This window comes from Delphinapterus leucas, chromosome 9, assembly GCF_059928025.1.
Source record: "Delphinapterus leucas isolate spDelLeu-1000000601 "Yukka" chromosome 9, BTC_Dleu_Yukka2, whole genome shotgun sequence".
Lineage (NCBI taxonomy): Eukaryota > Metazoa > Chordata > Mammalia > Artiodactyla > Monodontidae > Delphinapterus > Delphinapterus leucas.
Genome location: NC_143137.1, coordinates 32,959,002 through 32,965,448, shown reverse-complemented (window position 1 = coordinate 32,965,448; position 6,447 = coordinate 32,959,002). Strand labels below are relative to the sequence as shown.

General features: G+C 36.0%; 1 protein-coding gene across 2 annotated transcripts in view; it reads left to right on the top strand.

The window, feature by feature from the left end:
• Positions 1-6,447, top strand: part of MET (MET proto-oncogene, receptor tyrosine kinase) — a 127,854-nt gene that overhangs the window by 35,195 nt on the left and 86,212 nt on the right. The window lies entirely within an intron of this gene.

The following is a 6,447-nucleotide window of genomic DNA, read 5'->3' as shown; positions in this document are numbered from 1 at the left end:
GTAAGTCATACAGGTTCCCTACTTACAAATTATGAGGTACAAGTCATAATAGGTTATCAGTCTAGAAGAGAATATAAAGGGCTTTCTGGTGCTTGGTAAATGGTCTTTATCCAAATATTTGCAAATTCTCTCCAAGAAAATTTAGAAATTGAATCTTCATTTAAAGGTAGAATCATAGCTTGAGAAAAAGTTAATGTGATAACTAAAAGAAAATATAAAATACTTTTACAATTTGGGTTTACAGGTTTGCCAGTATTTTTCAGATTATTAACCTTGTTTCTCATATCAGTAGTTCTGGTCAGATGTACGTAAAGTTTAACACAACAGCAATTCCTGTAAAACACAATTATTGAGATGCCATGCAGTCTTTACAACGTTTAGAATAAGATGCTTAATTTTTAGGTTTTGAAGGCTTTTTTTTTTTTTTTTAATGAGATCCCATTTGCTCACTGATGTATGAGTGAACAGTCTCTATTCTTGGCATTATTTAAAGAAACGTCACTAAAAACAAACAAAACTCTTCTAAAATGTTGATAAATTAAACATTTTTAAATGCACTAATATACCTCTCTGAATAAATTAGAAAACTACAGAGGAAATTTTTGCTCTCAAATCCATACTTTGGATCTTGACTTTAATACATAAACTTCGTGCTTGAATGGACAGGTGTCTACCAAGTTCTAATTTGTTGCTTTTTACCTGGTTGGCATTTGATATTTATAGATATAAATATTCTTGATTGATGATTGTTTGTACTTACATGAAATGATATTTTCCCTGTGATCGTTAGGGAAATTCTTTATTGCTTCGATTTAGATATAGTAAAGGCTACCAGCTATACCCAGAGGATTTATCCTGCTAGTCCTCAGATCATTTGGTGCTAGAGGAAGAGCATCAAACTGGGAGTCCACTGTGGCCTTGGGCTTTCTTGGTGGGGACCCAGATTTGAACATACAGACCTGGTTATGCCTCCTAACATAATGACCACTAGTGATCATAACTGGATGAACAAATTCTATAGCTTTTCTAAAGACAATTTGACTTTGAAAATGTACATCTCACTTACTCTAGCAGTTTTCAGTCTAAGTGGTAAAGGTTATAATTGCAAGCAGGAAGAACATTAAACATGTCCTTGATAAAAGAAAGTATATAATTTGCAGATGGATAACAAGGGCATAATAATTCAGAAACGTTTGTTTCACTTTTGCTGAAATGTCTAGGATACGTCTCCAGATGGAAACTCTTAAGTAATTTATTTATAAAGTTAGAAAAGTGCTTCTGAGAAAATGAATCCATCTTTTAGTGAACTAAAGACATAACTTTCTTCTCTCTCAAAAGTCTATGAATATACATAATATACATACATATATATCCCAACTAAGACTTATTTCTCCCTGGATACATTTAATATATGTTGCAAAATCTGTAAGAAGCAATGGGATTGCTCATGAGGCTGTCCCTTTTCCTCACTGGAAAAGACAAAGAATGGAAGGAAACAAAAAGACTTTCAGAAACCTGGGAATTAGGACATAAAAGTGTAATACTAATAGCATTTCAGAGAAAACATTTTTCCTGCATCCAATGAATTGCTTCAGAAACAAGTTTAAAAAAGAGTCTACTGGGAATTCCTTCAGAGCCTCTAAAGCACACGACTTTGCTATTTAAATCTTGTTCTGTTAAAAATTAAAGAGACTTTACCTTACAAGGGTATACTGATATCTTATCTCATTGTTTTATTTTGTACATTTCAGCCCCCAGATGTAAAAGTATTTATCAATTCTAGAAATTCTCAAAACACAGCTGAACTTTATCCTACCCCTTTGACTTTTTTAGTGTTCCAAAGGGAACAAAAAGGCAGGGTTACCCAATGAAATTCAGGGCAGGTTTATCACCCAGGAAAAATGCCCAAAATGCACCAACCCCACCTGAAACTGTTATCACTCCCATCACAAAAATTCTTGTGGGAAACAAGGTGGAACTGGCCAACATAGTCTTCTTACAAGGGAAGGCAACTTTTACACTAGCCAAATTCCACAGAGACAGATACCTTCCAATCTCTTCTATTTATTTGCCTGCTTATCTTCTCTGGTTACTAAAGGTCAGAATTCTTCCAAGAATGAAACTACCCACGTTATCAGTTTTCATATACCCGCCACAGAAAGACCTCAGATTGTTCCAATAGTCAGCATACAGTCATTTCCCAGCTTCATCTTAAAATGAAGGCACTAGAGCTGTTACTCACACAACAACAAAATGATTTACGAGATCAAAAAAGTTTGGAGGGTCTTCCCTGGTGGCGCAGTGGTTGAGAGTCCGCCTGCCGATGCAGGGGACACGGGTTCGTGCCCCCATCCGGGAAGGTCCCACATGCCGTGGAACAGCTAGGCCCGTGAGCCATGTCCGCTGAGCCTGCACGTCTGGAGCCTGTGCTCCGCAACAGGAGAGGCCACAACAGTGAGAGGCCCGCGTACCGCAAAAGAAAAAAAAAGTGTGGAAATACTCTAAGCAATACAACTCCATTTTGTCTTGGCAAAGATATCAGGTGACCCTTCTGACAATTTCTTGGAACTAAGTTTTTATTTTGGCCTAACGTTTAGTGAATAGATACATATATTGTAGTTTTGTTATTAACAAAACTAATCAGTCAGATCTTTATGGAGGGACCATTGTGTGCTCTGTGGACAAAGTTAAGAAAACTGCAACAGTAACCTTCCGAGGACTTAGAGAGCACATTCGCAGCAGCAGGGGTTTTCTGGCCCTCCGTGAGCTTCCACCCTACGCAAAATGTGTCTCTATCACAGGATCAGACAGAGGACCAAGAAAGGGTCTTTTAGATTCTGTGGGTCCAACAGGTGTATCAGACCTGACTTGCTTAGATCACATATTAGATCACATATTATGTTGCTTTTTCCACTCTCACATTTTATGAAAGTATCTGTGCAAACTCTTCATGTACATCTTCTTATATTGATGACATCACTAAAACCGTCTTTTGAGTCATCTGATAGTTTCCAAAGCAGATCATCTTCACCTCTTAGTTATTTGTGCTTCAGAACTCATTAATTCCACATATGATGCTGTTTTTGGAAACTTATCCCAAGCCACAGATATCCATTCATGTAATACAGTGTTGATTATTAGTTGTTCTTCTTGATCTTTGTGGTGTAACCATTTTCTATGTTGCTTTTGAAAGTGATTCCTAAAGGGTTTGTTCACGGTGATTTCCAACATTTAGGATTATGAGATTCTACACCCACAAATAATTAAATCTTCAGTCTTAAATATCTTTACCGCCTTTTTGTACCCATTCATCATTTGACCTCTATAAGCATCCTAAATTAATCGTGATTGAAGTTGTTTTAGGCTAATGTGTGTTCCCTAAACAGCACATTATTATTCAAAATAGAGTAACTGAAAAAATGCCACATAATCTGGAGACTTTGTAAATCCCCAAATTTGGGCATAAGAAAACCTCACCTTCTACTTGGGGATAAACTATTAAAAACTTATTTTAAGCACATTAACTGGATCTCCAACAGTATCATATAAGGGATTTAGTAACATGACAATTATTCCAGGAAAAAACTAGAATCAGTACACATTAGCCCAGTTTCTTCCAAATAAGAATGGATATTGAATAAGGGAATTTTTTGTCCTCAAATCAACAAAGATCCTGTTCCCTAAATTATAGTATATTTACTAAGAGAAGTGGAGTTATACATTTTGGAAAGATTTTTAATCAAAGTTGAAATACAAAAGGGGCCTTGAAATATCTCTCATCTACCCAGGAAATATAGTTATGACATTATACTTTTTCTTGCAATCCCATTACCAAAGTTTTTTTCTACATATAAGCATTTGAAAGAATAGAAATAGACTGGTAGCAAATATTTTTACCAATATCTTGGTCATCTTATGACCAGTGATTGATCAGTTGCAGGGGAAAAGCATGTAATTTGGTGCCAGACTCACCAGGTTGGAACTCATGGTCTCCTGCGTACCAGCTGTGTAACTTCTGCCACGTTACTTAATTCTTAGAGCCTCAATCTCATTCGTAACATGCAGATAACAATACCTACTTCTCAGCCTTTTTGTAAAAATGTGGGATAATAAATAAGTACCTGGCACAATAAGGTGACCATAAATTTATCTCTTTGGTAGGCAGCATAGCCTAATGGAACAAGACTGAAATTAAAGAGATCTGGGTTCAGACTTGTACCCCATGATTTTCTATCTGCCTGACCATGAGGGCATTATTTAAACTCACTGAACCCGTTTTCCTCCATGCAGGACTATGGTGTGGACAAGTACAATAATGTTTAAAAGGCTCTAACTTTGTCCTTGGCACATAATAATTAACAGCTATTATTGTATTGTTATTTGTGTAAAGAAAGTCAAACTCAAATTATTGGATTGTTTCCTGGAAGAGACACATTCTGGTTCTATTGCTCATGAGGGTCTTTTACTTCCCCCACTAACTGTTATGAGGGACCTACCTCCATAATGCTTAATTTGTGTAAGTCCTCCTTAACACTTAATAGTTCCAAAAGAAAAAAAGGGGAGATATGGGAGTGGTGGTGGTTTGGAGGGTGAAGAGAAAGTCAGCTAAATCAGAATTGTGCTATATAGTCAAGCTAAAAGGTGTAAGGTGCTCCTTTACCTGACTTTCAATTCTAACTACCTATGGCACTATAAGATACTATGCTAATGTAATTTATCTTATGCATTCAAGAATTTGCAGATAATGCAGTTTTAGAAAAAGTTAACCTCACAGGTTGTTTGTACTAAGCTTCCTTGTTTTTAAACATCATTTATACTCTAATTCAAAGAGTAGCCAACTGCTTCCCAAAATAAAGGAAACTTAAAGTAGTAATTTTCCATCTCCGTTTTAAAGAGTGCCAAAGTTAAAGGGTCACCACTCAGAACCATCAAAGGAAGAAAGTAAAATGATTAGAACAATTTTGAATGAAAACAAAATCAAAACAAGATGCAAACAAGGGATAATAGGAATAGGCATAAAAATAAACATACAGTGATGTTTCTTTATTACTATTATAAAGATGATAGATGAGTAAAATTGGGTTACATTCAAGTTGTAATGGAAGAAAATAATTGCAGCCTTCCATCAGGAAACCACAAGGACCATTATTGATCTGTCATCCTCAGGGCATGTCTCATAATATTTGATAAAATGAACAAAGATTTATAACTCTTTATAGGCCATATATCTATAATCTCCCACACCACACCATTTGAACTGGGAATGTGGAGTCAACGTTACAAATAACATCCATGTAATTATACTGGTTTGGCATGTCTTATTTAAACAGTCTAGCACTCTCAAGAGAACGTATTTTGTATTAGGGATGAAAAATGCGAAGTCAGATTTCAGGGTTTTTTACTTCCTGTGCTTCGAAATGAGAGAATGTTATCCTATATGAAAAATGTTGAGGATTCTTCATTCTAAACACCAAATATCTTGGCCATATGCCAACTGTAATAGCTACCAAAGCAAAATCTTTCAAGAAAGAAAATCCTTGAGGTCTAAAGATTCAATATACTTAAAAAAAATTAAGTAGAAATTCATTAATTTTACACTTGATTCCTTTCCTTCTGTAAACTCTTCTTTATTGTCTCCCAGGCTCAGGGAGTCGCTGCTCCCTAACTTATTTACTTGAATTCTTCATGCTGTCCATCCCATGAAAAGTGCCATATTGCATTAGTTTATTAAAAGGAATTTTAAATTATTTTCTTTCCAGAATTTATAACACTTTCTGAGATCACAGGGCACACCCTGGGGGTATTAGAAAACATGTTACAGAGCGAGCCATTAAAGCCGTTTGCTTTTTTCTCGTCCTCCTGCTAACCCTTCTTTAAACCATTTTATAGTTTATTCACAGGTACAGCCCAGGAAAGAATGAAAAAGCAAAGACATGACGTTTTAATAAACTAAGCAAAGAAACACAGTTAATGCTGAAACTATCACCAAAAATGTAAATAAGTTTAACGTGTGGATTATATTATCATATATGATAAGACATGCTAATATGTAAATTAATTCATTTTTCTTAATATCCTTTGAAGCAAGTGGTGTGATCTGTGTTTTATTTAAATAGTTGATTTCTACATGGAGACTCATTTGGTAAAGTTAATGGAGCAAACAATAAGGAGTTCGGGCAAAAAAATAAATCTCAAAGTGGGTCTTTGAAATGCTGAAGTGTTAATAAAACTTTGAAGCCACAGCTCTGATACATACTTTCATTGCCATACTACTACGTGATTAGAGACTTCTGAAAGCATATGGGATCTTGCATTTTTTTTTTTTTTTTGCGGTACGTGGGCCTCTCACTGTTGTGGCCTCTCCCGTTGCGGAGCACAGGCTCCGGACGCACAGGCTCAGCAGCCATGGATCACGGGCCCAGCCGCGTCGCGGCATGTGGGATCTTC